Source organism: Heteronotia binoei, chromosome 1, assembly GCF_032191835.1.
Source record: "Heteronotia binoei isolate CCM8104 ecotype False Entrance Well chromosome 1, APGP_CSIRO_Hbin_v1, whole genome shotgun sequence".
NCBI classification, from domain to species: Eukaryota; Metazoa; Chordata; class Lepidosauria; order Squamata; family Gekkonidae; genus Heteronotia; species Heteronotia binoei.
The window spans coordinates 213,771,810-213,788,929 of NC_083223.1; positions in this window are offsets into that span (position 1 = coordinate 213,771,810).

The following is a 17,120-nucleotide window of genomic DNA, read 5'->3' on the forward strand; positions in this document are numbered from 1 at the left end:
TGAAGAAGTTCAGGCGAAACAAGGGTTCCAGTACAACCTTGTCTGCCCAAATTTGGATTATTGGCTGCATCCATCAATAGACATTGATCAATTTCATTATTGCACTGGGATTTCAAGGAATGAACTGAGCAATTTGCCACAGAAAAAGTGTCAACTCTTGGGTCGTTTTCGCACTCACCTCCAGCCAGCGCGACCCCCCTCTTCACCGCACAGGATCTGCGCGGATTTCGCACTAAACGCCGCGGAGCAGCCTTTTGCGCCGGAAACTCCCGTCGCAAAAGCCACGCAAACGCCAAACTGCTTTTTGGCGATTTACGTTTGAGCGGCTTTTGCGACGGGAGTTTCCGGCGCAAAAGGCTGCTCCGCGGCATTTAGTGCAAAATCCGCGCAGATCCTGCGCGGTGAAGAGGGGGGTCGCGCCGGCTGGAGGTGAGTGCGAAAACGACCTTGGTGTATACGTTTCCTTTTTGTATCAAGGACTAATTGGATGGTTGTTTATGAAGTTAATACATGTTATTGTTTTTCAAGGTTGTTGAATTGGTTTATTTTGAAATGGAAGCTGGTGTCGCGGTAAGCTGTGCGCTTTGTTCTGTTTATCTATTTTTACCGTGATTCTCTTTTGTGTTGTATCATCTGGAGGTTGGCAACTTCACAGATGGCATTAAAATATCCTAAAAGCAAGGGCACTTTTATATCTAATTCCCAAGTGTGCCCCTTATCTGTGGATATCCATGAATTGGGGGCATACTCAGTCCAGGCTTTTCTGTAAATGTGGGTGACCCCCTATGCTTGCAGAAAAATTTGCAAAGTTTTAAAAATACATTGGGGGGTTAAATCTCCCCCAAGGAAGTTACCATAGAGCAAAAGGAAAGGGGCCTGGCATTTGCCATGAATCTGCCAGTGGTGTGTGTGTGTGTGTGTGTAAGCCTCAGCAGGCCTGCTTGAAGCAGCTGCAGGCAACCAACAAGTGGAGAGGGAGGGAAGGCAGCAGGTCCACTGCAACAGTTCATGGCAAGCTGCCAAGAGTAGGGAGTTGGGGAAGGAAGCCTTGGTGGGCCTATTCAGAGCAGCCTTGGAGTAGCTCCAGGTAAAGGAGGAGGATGGGGGGGAGCTTCAGCTGGCTCACCAGGAAGGAAGCCTTGGTGAACCCACCTGGGGCAGCTCTGAGCAAGCTGCTGAAAGCCAGCAAGAAACTGGGGGAGGGGGGGTAGATGGGATTTCTGCCATGAGTCTAGTGGATCCCCATTTGTAACTATCCTAATGCACAACAGTAACTAACACAAAAAAGGAGATGTTAAGGCAAGGGGAAAAAAATGAAACATCACCATGTATTCAACCAAATGTCCAGGAAAAGGGTATACCTTATGCGGGTGGTTGGACTAGATAACTCTGGCGATATCTTCCAACTCTATGATTCTATGACTCAACTTTATTGATAAAGTAGTTTAATGTGCATTAAGGAGGGCATTGTTGTAAGCTGCCCTGAGCCTGCTTCGGCGGGGAGGGCAGGATATAAATCCAATAAAATAAATAAATACACTGAATTAGGAATAGTATTCTTGAGCCAGTCTGTGAAGTGGTCAGAGTGTTGGACTAGGATCTGAGAGACTGAGGTCTGAATCCCTGCACTGCCATGAAAGCATGTTGGGTGACCCTGGGCCAGTCTCTAGAGAGCCAGTTTGGTGTAGAGAGCCAGTTTGGTGTAGTGGTTAAGTGTACGAACTCTTATCTGGGAGAACCAGGTTTGATTCCCCACTCCTCCATTGCAGCTGCTGGAATGGCCTTGGGTCAGCCATAGCTCTTGCAGGAGTTGTCCTTGAAAGGGCAGCTGCTGTGAGAGCCCTCTCAGCCCCACCCACCTCACAGGGTGTCTGTTGTGGGGGGGGGAGAAGATACAGGAGATTGTAAGCCACTCTGAGTCTCTGATTCAGAGAGAAGGGCAGAGTATAAATCTGTAGTCTTCTTCTTCTCACACACACACGCACACACTCTATCCTCATAAGGTTGTGTGAATAAAAAAGCAGAACAATGTAAGCTTTTTTTATCCCTATTATGGAGAAAGGCAAATATATATATGAAGTAAAAGAAATAAATTGAGAAAACTGGAGAAAAAAAAAAGATCTGATATCTCTTGTGACAGTCAGTAATCCTGGACATTTCATTATTAATCCTGTAACCTGGTCTAAGCACCTTGAGTGACAGGGGATTCAAAGGGAATTCTTCAGTTGAGAGTGTCATTTGGAAATTGACAGTGAGAGAGCAAAGCAGACTGTGAGAGGATCGAGAAGGATGCTGAGTTAGGAACATGGAATGTGTAGCCCATTCCTATCAAGACTGAGAGAAATATTTCATAGTGAAGGGGGTGATTCTATCAAGTCTGAGGAGGAAACCTCCTAGAAGACAGAGGTAATGCCTAGCCAGTAGATAAGGAAGGAAACTGGAATTTGTATAACTGGAATTTGAATTCACCATCTTTAAAGCATATAAAACTAAGAAGCTTATGCTTATGTAAGAAAAAACTACCAAGAAATATCTCTCCTCAAGTTATAAAGATCTGTATGAATAACATAGTTACTTGTTTGTGACAAATTATCTGGTGTTTATTTCTATACAAAGTTACCTCATTCCTGTTGCCTGTTCACCTCATAAGTCCCAAACCTGATTCCTACCTGACAATTTCCCCTCAAAGTTAAAAAAAAAATGTTAGTTTTGATTTACCATTGGCCTCTTGTTTACCATTATTAAACCAGGCTGAAAGAAGGATTTTAGTCTCTCCCTTCAGTTCCCTAGACTGGGTCAGCATTTACCAATATGCATTCAAACAACTGGGCAGGGCAGCCAGAGAAAAACAAAGAAAAAAGAAAAGGGGGCTACTCAGTAAGAAAGAGTTATAGGAAAATCCTGTAATAAAGAGCAAAATATTCATATCCCTCTTTGATTCCCAGCTAACAACAGCAGAAGACAGAAAGAGGGGATTTTACTTGATTTCCCATTGATTCTGTATCACCCTGTCCTGTGCCACATTTTGCTTGTGATGATCTTTCAGTCCTGACTGGGAAGTTTTGGACAAACAACACTGCTTGGTGACATGGGAAAATATCTGCTCTGTTAATACCTTTTGTGAGCTCCTCTGGCAGATCTAATCCAAGGTACCATAGAAGGATGGGTAGATGATTAAGTCCAACTCTGTGTTGGGAAGTTCCTGGAGATTTGGGGGGTGGAATCTAGGGAGAGGAAGGACCTCATCAGGGTGTAAGACATAAAGTCTGCCCTTCAAAGCACTCATTTTTTTCAAGGAAACTGATGTCTGTAATCTGGAAATCAGTTAATTCTAGGAGATGTTCAGGAAGTGGGCAACTTTACTAAAGACATAAGAGTTGATAATGTATAATTGCTTCATGAATGCAGATAGAACTGGAAGTAGCAAATAATATAGGACAGAGAAGGAAGGACTGAAAATATAAACTGAGAGATGGAGTATCAGTGAGAAGTCTCAGTTCTTATCCAACTGTCCTAATAGCATAATCTGGTATTACATATGCTTTCAAGATTTGAAAATCACCACAAATCAAGTCTGGGGGTGGGGGGGGGGAAGACATAACAGCATAGAAAATGCTGAAATGCCATGGGCAGAATACAGTGTTGTCTGGATGGTCCATAAAAATGGAGTGGGGGAAAAATCATTACAATTGTGGACTAAATGGCTGGTGTGGAACTAACCTCTGAATAGAAGGCCCAAAAGGAAATTTAACTATGGGAGTTTTTTATCGCCCACCAAATCAAAAGAGAGAGGACGATTATAATATGATGGAAGGCTTAAAGATAGTGGCTAAACGTAAAAACTGTGTTGTAATAGGTGATTTTAACTACCCGCAGATTGATTGGGTCAATATGTGTTCTGGTCGAGAGAAAGAGATTGAGTTTCTTGATGCTTTCAATGACTGTGCTATGGAGCAGATGGTCTCAGAACCTACCAGGGGTGGGGCGATCCTGGATTTGGTCCTAAGTAATGCCCAAGACTTGGTGAGAGATGTAAAAGTGATTGCGCCACTTGGGAGCAGTGACCATAATGTTATTGATTTCACCATTTGTATAAATAAGGAGTTGTCCAAAAAGACCGCCACAACCACGTTTAACTTTAAAAGGGTTAAATACACTGAGATGAGGAGGCATGTGAGAAGGAAACTGAAAGGAAAGGTAAATATGGTCAAAACCCTTGGGGAAGCTTGGAGACTATTTAAAACTATAATCCTAGAAGCTCAGATAAAATACATACCACAAGTTAGGAAAGGCACAAACAGGCATAAGAAAAGGCCTGCATGGTTAACAAACAAAGTAATGGAAGCTGTAAAAGGTAAGAAGGACTCCTTTAAGCGGTGGAAAACCAGTCCGAGTGAGATTAGTAAAAGGGAACACAGGCTGTGGCAAATCAAATGCAAGACTGTGATCAGGCAGGCAAAAAGGGAGGAGGATAGGGAAATGGCTGAGAAGCTGAATGCATCTTTTGCTTCCGTCTTCACTGTGGAAGACGAGAACATTTTGCCCGCCCCAGAACCACTAATTTTGGAAGGGGTGTTGAAAGACCTGAGTCAGATTGAGGTGACAAAAGAGGAGGTCCTACAACTGATAGACAAATTAAAAACTAATAAGTCACCGGGTCCAGATGGCATACATCCGAGAGTTCTGAAAGAACTCAAAGTTGAACTTGTGGATCTTCTAACAAAAATCTGTAATCTTTCATTGAGATCTGCCTCCGTTCCTGAGGATTGGAAGGTAGCAAATGTCACCCCCATCTTTAAAAAGGGTTCCAGAGGAGATCCGGGAAATTACAGGCCAGTCAGTCTGACTTCAATACCGGGAAAGTTGGTAGAAACCATTATCAAGGACAGAATGAGTAGGCACATTGATGAACACGGATTATTGAGGAAGACTCAGTATGGGTTCTGTAAGGAAAGATCTTGCCTCACTAACCTGTTACAGTTCTTTGAGGGGGTGAACAAACATGTCGACAAAGGAGACCCGATAGATGTTGTTTACCTTGACTTCCAGAAAGCTTTTGATAAAAGTTCCTCATCAAAGGCTCCTTAGAAAGCTTGAGAGTCATGGAGTAAAAGGACAGGTCCTCTTGTGGATCAAAAACTGGCTGAGTAATAGGAAGCAGAGAGTGAGTATAAATGGGCAGTCTTCGCAGTGGAGGACGGTAAGCAGTGGGGTGCCGCAGGGCTCGGTACTGGGTCCCATGCTCTTTAACTTGTTCATAAATGATTTAGAGTTGGGAGTGAGCAGTGAAGTGGCCAAGTTTGCGGATGACACTAAATTGTTCAGGGTGGTGAGAACCAGAGAGGATTGTGAGGAACTCCAAAGGGATCTGTTGAGGCTGAGTGAGTGGGCGTCAACGTGGCAGATGCGGTTCAATGTGGCCAAGTGCAAAGTAATGCACATTGGGGCCAAGAATCCCCGCTACAAATAGAAGTTGATGGGGTGTGAACTGGCAGAGACTGACCAAGAGAGAGATCTTGGGGTCGTGGTAGATAACTCTCTGAAAATGTCAGGACAGTGTGCATTTGCAATAAAAAAAGCCAACGCCATGCTCGGAATTATTAGGAAGGGAATTGAAAACAAATCAGCCAGTATCATAATGCCCCTGTATAAATTGATGGTGCGGTCTCATTTGGAGTACTGTGTGCAGTTCTGGTCGCCACACCTCAAAAAGGATATTATAGCATTGGAGAAAGTCCAGAAAAGGGCAACTAGAATGATTAAAGGGCTGGAACACTTTCCCTATGAAGAAAGGTTGAAACGCTTGGGACTCTTTAGCTTGGAGAAACGTCGACTGCGGGGTGACATGATAGAGGTTTACAAGATAATGCATGGTATGGAGAAAGTAGAGAAAGAAGTACTTTTCTCCCTTTCTCACAATACAAGAACTTGTGGGCATTCGATGAAATTGCTGAGCAGACAGGTTAAAACGGATAAAAGGAAGTACTTCTTCACCCAAAGGGTGATTAACATGTGGAATTCACTGCCACAGGAGGTGGTGGCGGCCACAAGCATAGCCACCTTCAAGAGGGGTTTAGATAAAAATATGGAGCAGACGTCCATCAGTGGGTATTAGCCACAGTGTGTGTGTATATATAATTTTTTTTGCCACTGTGTGACACAGAGTGTTGGACTGGATGGGCCATTGGCCTGATCCAACATGGCTTCTCTTATGTTCTCTGTCTCTACGAAACATGATGACTATCTGACCTTGTATTAATTTCCTTGTTCCCTGAAGGCAAAAGAAAATTTGTATCTTCCTCCTGTACATCTGCGGAGAAGTGCTGAGATGAAAACAAGACAGGGAGTTCTAATAACAAGGTATAGTTCTGAGTTTCCTTTTCATGCCCTGCTGCAACTTTGGGTGGGAAAGGAAGCTGTCCTGTTTCTGCAGAGAGTGTTGCCATTACCCCTGGCAACATTAAGGGGAAAGTGTGGATTGCCACTTCAGAAGTTCCTTGCTTTCATTTTTCTTTTCTCAGAAACTGTATTAATCCCATGGCACCATGTGGGCAGCGATTCCCCTCAAATTTCCTTGTGTCATAAATCAAACATCCTAAACATAGTCTAGGATAATAATGAAAGTTCTTTGATGTTAGTCTAATTTCTAATAACACTAAATGCAGCCATACTTAGAGCATTACCCTAACTAGAAACATACAGTGCTCTCTGATATTGCTGGAACTCAGAACTTTTTAAGGTGCCTGAAGAAGCTGAATAGGTTGATCCATTAGACCAATTTAAATTAGCACAAAATCTTCAGTTAGAAGGAACTTCAAAGGAGTTCAAAGAAAAACTACAACACTTTCTGTATATCTATGATGGGACACCACTGGTGCCAGCATCAAAGGTAAAGAGCTTAGGGGTGCTCCTGGAGCCTTCGTTAACAATGGAGGCCCAGGTAGCAGCCACTGCCAAATCTGCATTTTATCATCTTAGGCAGATAAAGCAGTTGGTTCCATACCTGGAGCGTAATGACTTGGCAACAGTGATTCATGTGACGATAACCTCCAGAATAGACTACTGTAACGCCCTCTACATGGGGCTGTCCTTGACTCAACTCCGAACACTGCAACTGGTGCAAAACACAACAGCCGGGTTGTTATTGGAGCTACCTGTATGGGAGCACATCTAACCTGTGCTGGAAACGTTACGCAGGTTGCCTGTGGCATTCTGGATTCGTTTCAAGGTACTGGTCATAACCTTTAAAGCCTGGGACCTGCCTACCTTCAGGACCGCCTCTCCCCATATCTGCCCCAGAGAGCACTACGTTCAGGGTCTGAAAATCTCCTTCAGATCCCCAGATTGAAAGAAGTTTGATTGTCCACCACTAGAGCCAGAGCATTTGTGACAATGGCCCCTGCTCTGTGGAATGCCCTCCCCGAAAACATCAGGGCCCTACAGGACATGCCACAGTTCCGTCGGGCCTATAAAACCAAACTATTTAAGCTTGCCTTCAACTGTTAAGGGGAGGTAGCAAATGCCCCACAGCACTGACAAATACAGATATTCAGGAATATCGATGTGCATCTTGAATTTTATGGTTAAAAATGTGTGGAATTGATTCTTTGTATATTGTTTTTAATATTCTATGTTGTTTTTAACTGTTATTAGCCACCCTGAGCCCATTAGGGGAGGGTGGAATATAAATTTGATAAAATATGGATCCTATTCAGTGTCAGTTTCAGGTATGCATTAAGAGTGTGTATTAGGCTGTATCCAAACCCAACAAAATTCTTTCAACCAAATATACATTTGAGTAATTTTTTTTACTATCCAAAATAGCCAAGCCTCGCAAATCCTGAAAATATGTAGGATTTTCAGGACCATTAGATAGATGAAGTTAAAAAGTCATTTAAAGGCATCCAGGTGAACTTGCCACTTGGAGAAGGCATTAAAATGAACCCTTTAACTCCCTCAGAGTGAACTCATGGCTTTCAGAATACATTTAAAGGGGCTACAATCCCTTTAAAGGGACTTCAGTTCCTTTAAATCCCTTTCTCTCCCTCCAGGGAAGATAATGGAAGATGGGGACAACTTCTTTCAGGGCCCATAGAAATTGAGTTCCTGCTCCAATCTTTTTGAAACTTGGGGGAGGGGTGAGTGAGGATAGGTGCCAGCAATTATGCTGCAAATCTGGTGCCTCTGCCTCAAAAAATAGCCCCCCAAGACCCCCGGATACCCCTAGCTGCCTGGAGAATGGCCTGGAGAGATTTTGGTTCTCCCTCCCACCTTCACCCCTGGAGAAGGTAAATTATGAGCTTGGGCCCCAGCTGGCCCCATTTTTACCCAATTCTCCCCTCCCTTGCCTGTCACCTGCCTGTCCCTCTCTTGTGTCCTCTGCCTTCCCAGCGCCCCTTTCCTGCTGGCCTGGGCTCCTCTGGCTGGCTGCTCCTTCTGGGGCCCAGAACACCCAGCTTTGCCACCTTTGGCAGTGAGAGGGAGAGTAGAAGAACGTGCATGAGAGAATGGGAAATCGGCAGATAGAGGGGGCAGCACACAAGAGAGGGGGACAATCACAGGCCCACCAGTCCTGCCTGTGAGGAAAAGCCCCCTACTTTTCATACATGTGGACATCGTGATCGCCAGTGTGGTTGCCAGGGTGCCTGGAGATTTGACTCTCACACATCTGCTCTAAGAAGTGGACTTTGCTTACAGTCTCTAAGGCTTATATGGCAGCTTTGCATTCTACATCTCTGAAGAGTGTTAGCCAGAACTACAGACATGCTCCAGCTGCTCCTTGTGTGCCCAGTCTTGGCCACTGCAGTGGAAGAAGCCAGGCCACCATGTTTCCAGCCTGGCTCCATGGACCTAAAGCTAACAACAGCAGAATCCATCTTGCTTTCCTGACCCAAGCATACCCCACCAGGCTGAACTCATTCCTTCTTAGTGGGAAAGTCACACGTACACACCCTGAGCCTGCAAGCAACCCATTTACCCCATGAATGGATTAACAGCTCCACTGTTGATCCTAATTGCTCAGCAATACCAGAACAATAACTCTTGTCCAGCAGAAGATGAGATAAGAGGAGGAACATCTCCTGTCTTCATCAAGTCTTTTGTCTTACCCGGGTGGTACCTAGGCCAGTATTTGATTCCCTATTGTCACCTTCCCAGAGCAGGTGATAATCCCATTTAACCTTAAGTATCCAGCCATTCCCATTTCTCACCCCAGTCTAATACCTTGGAGCCGCCCCAGGCAGCATTGCAGCTTGGAAATTTCCAGCTTCACAAGACTAAGGTGAAGTTCATTGGTCAAAACTGGCATCCAATTAGGTGTCAGCAAGGGATGTCCAGCCCTCTTGGTCATCGCAGAGCCTCCCCCTGCTCCTCCCCAAGACCTCCCAGCCCCTGAAGGGTCTGAGGGAGCCTATTTAACCTCTGACCCAACTCCACTCATGTGTGCATCTAACAGTATCCCAGTTCCACTGTCTAGATCCATCCCCAATTCTGGCCACAGTGTTGGGTCCATTTCCCCTGTCCTCTTATGTCGCCATTGGAAACCTTCCCTGAAGACGACGATGGTAAATATGACCCTGTTTGTCTACCCATATATGTTACCCCTATCAATCTATCTGTATTTCCTTAGACCTGTGTGAATGTGTGAGTGTTTTGTATTTTTACCTTGTATGAAAGAAATATTATTCTAAATAAATTACAATTGGTTTTCATTAAATTAGAGTCCATGTTTATTGAGCATTGACTATCTGAATGGTTGAGCCTGGTATACACAGATAACAAAGATTCCTATTGGGCCAGCTGTCTCTCAATCTAATTCCCCAATCTCATTTTGAGAGCAGTTACCCTAACATGCCAGTGACACCACTGCCCCACTGAGTAGGGCCTGGACGGCGGGGAACCCTCTGCCGCCCCAGGGTCTGCGTTGCTGCTGCTGCTGTTGCCCGGTGCCATCTCCATTGCCAGCCCTATAGCCATCCGGATGCCCCCTCCAGTGCACCCTGCTCAGTTGCCCGCCGCCACCCACTGTTTTCCAAACCCTTGGTCTCCCCCACCCCTCCACAGTGTGCTTTTCAAGCCCGATGAAGTCCAAGAACACAGGCAGCCTCTGCAGTAGCAAAAAAACCCCAAACCAAAACAGATGTGGTGGTCCCTTCAAAATGATGCCATTGGTTGTTCCCATGGAATCTTCCCTAGCTGGCAGCCTACTTAAGAGAGAACTAGGGCTGGGAGGGCTGGCTGCTGGAGGGAAGAAGAAGTCAAGCCCCATGCCCCCCCCCAATTTTTTAGCTCCCGAGCCCCTCCACCCAAAATTTTCTGGCTACAGGCCTGTATATACATACATTAAAAGTTCATCAGCATACTTTCTTGGTCTTAAATGCCTGATCAGAAGTAAGTGCCACTGAGTTCAGATAGGTCAGGCAGAAAACAGCTGACCTGTTCTTCTCTTTAAAAGCAATAGGCAGAAATCAGCAAGTAGAACTTCCACTCTTTGCGGCTATGAAAGGTCTCTGCACTTTTCTTGAATTTTACATAACTTTATCTCACCCAGTACTTCCTGTATTGTGTGACTTTTTTATCTTTCTGTTTATAACTGCCATGTAAATGGCTGAGCCATTGCATTGCATCTGAAGAAGTAGACTATTGTCCATGAAAACTTAGGCTGGAATGCAATCTTGTTACTGGACCTCTATTTATTTTTGCTGCTACAGGGTGACTTGGCTACCTTTCTGGAATGACCATTGCAAAAAGATAAACATTATTACCTGCCCATCAACTTACTATTAAAGGCACAGTTAAAGTAGCCAATGGAAACTTCAGCAAGGTTACTCCAGGCAAAAGTATATAGAATGGCTCCCCTAGTTCTAAATGTATACTTTTGGGATCAGGGCTTGGCATTCAAAAACATAATTGAATGTCTCTAAGAAACTGTTGCTGTTAGTTAAAGCAATCAGTAGTAACTCATTTGACCAGTGTGTAGAGATCTGCAGGGCAGAGATTCCTGCTGAAGAGTCTGTCTCTGATTAATCAGAAATTGCTCACTAAGCTTTTGATGTTTAGGATATTGAAATAGGTTTTTTGCTTCCCCCACCCCAACTCCCACCACTGTTGTGTAGATGTTTGTATGCTTTGCTAGTTGTAACTGGTTTGTTTTTTGTCAGGTCACTGCTTGAGTCAGGTCAGGGCTTGGCTTGGCTTGACAACAATGTCCTCTTTCAAGCTGGCCTCACAAGAGATAGTGCTAACGTTCAGCTTGTCAATTAATGAGCCAAAAAGTGGGTCACATCTCCACTGGAAAGCCTAGGATGGTCACGTTTCCATTTTAAAATGGAAACAAATGTGAAAGCCAGCATTTGAGATACATTTTTGTCCATCACATAAAACATCTAAATTCCCTTTGAAATAATGTGTCCATATTAAAGGCTTCTTCCAATAGGCTTGAACAACTAATATAGTACTAGCTACAATACGCCACTGCCCCTAGCATACAATAGAGCCTTACAAGGTCTTGAAAATACAAAAACCATGTTGGAAGCATCATGTTTTCAGAGATATCAGTGCCATCTTGATTCCTAAGCATAAGCACTCATACTTCCTATGCTTTGGTACAAGCATAGACTTGAAAAAAAAATAAAGAAATTTAGGCATTTCCTAACTTATAAAAGGAGTATAGGGTTAATAATTTGAAAACTTCATATCTCAGGGTAGGGTTGCCAGATCCAGGATGGGAAATCCCTGGAGATTTGAGGACAGAGCCTGGGGAGGTTAGTGGGAGTGGCCTTAGAAGGGTATTGTACCATACAGTCCTCCCTCCAAATTAGCCCTTTTCTCTAGGGGAACTGATCTCTGTCATCTAGAATTCCAAGAGATCTCCAGCACCCCCACAAGTTGGCAGCCATATCTTAGGGATATTTATGTATTTGCATGCTATTTTTCCTCACTTCGAACAAAATTACACAAAAAATAGAATTTCTACAAGCAAAGGTTCACAAGAAACTTGCAGGGAAGAAACATTCCACACATACACACTGTTGCTTCCTTCCCTGCCCCGCACTCCATCTCTTTGTCACTCTTCCTTTCCCCCAAAAAATGTAAAAATTCATTAAATTTTAAAAAGTATATAAAATGAAATAAAACATTTGGTCAAATAGGAGAAAAGCAAATGCATTGGCACAATTAGCATATTATAGAGATGGAGAGAGAAGTTAGGTGGATATAGGCATAGAAAGAGATGGATAAGAAAGAAAAACATAATATTCCTCTCTCTGTGTCATGACCCCCTCTGACCAGCCCAGGGACTCTGACTCCAGGCCCTCAGGAGAGGAGACTAAGGCAGATCAGAGGGACCAATGAGGGACAAACACTGCACTGGTGTCTGCTGCCAATGTTCTGGCAGAGCCAGAGGCCCTCTGAGCCTGCAAAGGAGACTTTGCCACCATCCTGTGAAATAACCACCTGGGCCAAGATGGCACAAAGAGGGTGAAATTCTAGACTTCTGCTTTCAACCCCATCCCAGAGCCAGGTTGTGAGACTGATAATTTTTCACTGGATCCAGACCAAAACACAGTACAACCACAGGAGCTCAACACCTGCAGACAGGGTAGCCCAGCGTGATTACTTCCCAGCTTATATAGGGAAGGATGCCTTGTAAGAACAGCCAGTTCACTAAGTATGAGCCTGTGCTCCAGCTTCAGTCTGCATTCTCAAATTGCAAAGGCCAAGCCTAAGAGCCTTACTCCAGAGGAGCTCTGACCAGGTCTGCCTACAGAACACAGGACATTCTCTTTCCCTCTCCATCTCTTCTCTGTCACCCTTTCTCTCTCCTTCTCCACTGTTCTGTCACTCTTCCACCCCTTTCTCAAGAAAGCCCCTTTGAACAGCTGAGTCATGGTGAGGAAATTTAAAGGGGCTTTTTTGGGCTGCCAGCACTGCCCATGAAAGCCCCTTTATGTCAAGACCCCCTCAAGTTCAGTGAGTCACACAGTCCATTTCAGTGGCAGAGTTTATTCACCAATACATGTGGAGGCAAAACAGGGTTTTGCAAAAACTAATTCACACATCCACTGCCCTCTTATATATGTTATCATAACAGTTATAACATTCAAGCACAAGAGGGAATTAAGAGCGGGGGATTTTGGCAGGCGACTGGCACCCTGACTCCTCTCTCCCCCTTCCTGGGAATGCAGGTGTCTTTATCTAATTCACTAATTCAGCAACTGACTGTGACTGTCTCGGTCGGCCTAGCTTCAGTAACAAGTTGCACAGATAGTAATGCAGCAAAGCGAGATGGGGGAAGGGAATAGCAAGTGATTGATGCACAGCACATTTCTCAGAGCATAAAACATGGCAAGGACTTGACACTTTAAACATTTCAGCTGAGAGGAGCAAACTGCTTCCCTGGCTTAAAGGGGATTTCTTGATGTAGTGTATCAGTAAACAACATGCGCCCATGCGCAGGGGCAACTGGGCCGTCCCAGACGCCCCAGCGCCGGGCGCGGAATCCCCCGCCAATCAACAGCTGTGGCGGGAAGTTCAACAGGTCAGGATTGGCCTGACCGGCCCAGTAGGCTGTACCGGGGATTGTATATAAGTGGGACCTGGCCCGCGTGTTCTCCCCCTTGCAACGTGCTCCTAATAAAGAATGTTGCCCTACTTGCGTCTCCCGTCTGAGTACGTTACACTGGTGACGAGGATGGAATTCTAGCCTCATCGGCTACGAAGGAGACCAAGGGCCCCACCCGGCCACGACCGCCGCCGCAGCCACCATGGCCAGCCAGGGCGGAAACACCGGTCACGTTGAGCCGTTCGACCCCGCGAATCCAGAGGCCTGGGAGTCCTACCTGGAACGGGTCGAAGGCTACTTGAGGGCCAACAAAGTCGCAGAAGACAGCATGAAGAGGGACGTTCTCCTGAGCGTCTGCAGGGCGGCCACATTCGAGATCGCCAAGGGTCTCTCAGCCCCCGCCCGCCTCACAGAGAAGTCCTTCGCGGAGGTCAGCAGACTCCTCACCGGCCATTTCCTGCCGCAGCCCTCACGGGTGGCCCGCCGGTTCCTGTTCCACAAAAGGGACCAGGCGGCAGGAGAGTCGGCCGCTGACTACTTGGCGGCCCTGCGCAGGATTGCCGGGAATTGCAACTTCCCTCAGATGGAAGAGACTCTGGCCGATCGCTTCACGTGGGGCCTCCGCGACGAGAGGCTCCAGCAGAAGCTCTTCGCCAAAGAAGAGCTCACCCTCCAGAGCGCCTTCAACGAAGCAGTGGCGTTCGAGAGGACCGCGAGGACCTTCCCCAAGGCTCGGGCAGACGCCGTCCACCGCGAGGAGCTGGACCACGACCGCCCAGAGGAGGAAGAAGCCTACCAGCTGCGCCGCCCAGCCGGGCCACCCAACAGAGCAGCCCAACGCCCCCGAGCGCCCGAACGACCCCAGCGATGGAGAGAGTCCCCGCCACCAAGTGCGCCAGCTGCGGCGACCCCCACGACAGGAGGGACTGCCAGTACCGGACCTGGGACTGCCGGAGCTGCGGGAAGACTGGCCACATCGCACGGGCCTGCCGTGCCATGCCCAACCGGCGGAAGCCGACCACGCATCACGAGTCGGCGGAGTTCCACTCCACAGCCTCCACGACCATGCAGGTACTGAACTTGCCCCTCGCCACCCCCGATAAAATAAAATTGGCGGTCCTCATCGAAGGGAACCCCTGCCAAATGGAGGTGGACTCGGGTTCCTCCATCTCCATCATAGCGGAGGAAACCCTGAGGAAACTGTGCCCCCGCCAGCGGCTGCAACTAAGGCCGGCGGACTTCATACTCCGGGACTTCCAGAAGAATCCGGTGCAAATCGTGGGGTGGGCCCGGGTGCAAGTCGAGCGGGAATCCACCCAACGGAAGAAAAGACACGAGCCATCGTGCAAGCCCCGGCCCCCACCTGCAAAGCGGAGCTACAAAGCTTCTTGGGGGTACTTAACTTTTATCACTCATTCCTCCCCCACAAGGCAGCCCTAGCAGAGCCCCTTCACCGCCTGCTGGACAAAAAAGCCCCTTGGGTTTGGGGCAAATGACAAGCCGCCGCGTTTCAGGCGGTCAAGGATGTCCTGGTGTTCAATGCGGTGCTCCACCATTTTGACGAGGGCCTCCCCGTCATCTTGGCTTGCGATGCGTCGCCTTATGGGGTGGGAGCAGTCCTGGGGCACCAACTCCCGGACGGGAGGGAGGTACCGGTAGCGTACTACTCCCGCACACTGACACCAGCAGAGCGCAATTACGCGCAGATAGACAAGGAAGCTCTGGCAATCGTGGCGGGGGTCCGCAAGTTCCATGAGTATCTGTACGGGCGGAGGTTCACCATAGCTACGGACCACAAGCCCTTCTTAGGTCTGCTGGCCCCAGACCGACAAACCCCCCAAATTCTGTCACAGCGCGTGTTGAGGTGGAACCAATTCCTCAACTCCTACACTTACACACTGGTACACCGGGCCGGCAAGGCTATGGGTCACGCGGACGCGCTCAGCCGCTTGCCGCTTCCGGAAATGGGTCCAGACCCCGCTCCCGCACACCAGGTCATGCTGATGGAGGGCCTCCCAGAGCCGTCCCTACACGCAGCGGAGGTCGCCAAGGCCACCCAGAAACACAAGACACTGGCATGGGTGCTCGACTGGGTGGTAAGGGGCTGGCCAGAGGGGAACATGGGGGAAGAATTCAAGCCATATAAGGTCAGGAGGGAGGAACTAGCAGCCCGCAAGGGGTGCCTACTATGGGGAAGTAGGGTGGTGATTCCGCCCCCGCTGCAAAAGCGTGTTCTAGAATCCCTCCATGAGACCCACCCCGGCATAGTCCAAATGAAGGCCCTAGCCAGAAGCTACGTTTGGTGGCCGGGGATGGATGGGGAGATAGAGAGCTGGGTCCGCAGGTGCCAGACGTGCCAAGAGTCGCGGCCCGAGCCTCCTAGTGCCCCCGCCACTAGGTGGGAGTCCACCAGGAAACCATGGTCGAGACTCCACCTCGACTTCGCGGGGCCATTCCAGGGGCAGATCTTCATGATAATAGTGGACGCCTACACCAAGTGGCTAGAGGTCATCCCCGTAGGGTCCACCTCGTCCGCAGCTGCAATCCGAGCGTTGCGCAGGGTTTTAAGCACACACGGTATCCCGGACACCATAGTCTCGGACAACGGGACCGCGTTCACGTCTGCAGACTTCCAGGCGTTCCTCCAGCGATATCTGATTAGGCACATAAGGTCTGCCCCCTTCCACCCAGCCACCAACGGTCAGGCGGAGCGGATGGTCCGCACCACCAAGGAAGCTCTGGGCTGAATAATACAGGGCGACTGGGACCACCGACTAGCGGCATTCCTATTCGATAATAGGATCACCCCCAACCCGGTCACAGGGGTTAGCCCGGCCGAGCTCCTCATGGGGCGGAAGCTCATAACCCGGCTGGACAGACTACACCCCGACCGGGCGTCAGACACCCGCGAGAGCCCCGAGGTCCGGGACGCAGTCAGGGGGTTCTTCGCGGGCGACCCGGTTTACGCCCGGAACTACGCAAGGGGGCCCGATTGGGTGGCGGGCCGAGTGCTACGAGTGACGGGGTCCCGCCACTACGATATATCAACCAAGGGGGGCCAGGTACTACGGCGGCACATAGACCAGTTGCGGCGCCGCACGCTACCGGAGGAGCCGGCGGACACAGAAGAGGCAAGATCCGGGGAGGAGCCAACCAGGGGCCAACCTGAGGACGCGGCCCCAACACCCATAACGCCGGCGCAGGAAGCACCGGAACCGACAGAGCCCGAAGGATCCACAGAACTAGTCCGGCCGCCTCCGTCCGCACCAGGGCCCACCTAAGCACCAGCCGCGGTAGCCGTGCCTCCCCCACAGGACCTCCCCAGACGGTCCACCCGGGAGCGCCGACCTCCCGCGTATCTTCAAGACTATGTTCATTAACCAGGGGGGGAGGGGTGTAGTGTATCAGTAAACAACATGCGCCCATGCGCAGGGGCAACTGGGCCGTCCCAGACGCCCCAGCACCGGGCGCGGAATCCCCCGCCAATGAACAGCTGTGGCGGGAAGTTCAACAGGTCAGGATTGGCCTGACCGGCCCAGTAGGCTGTACCGAGGATTGT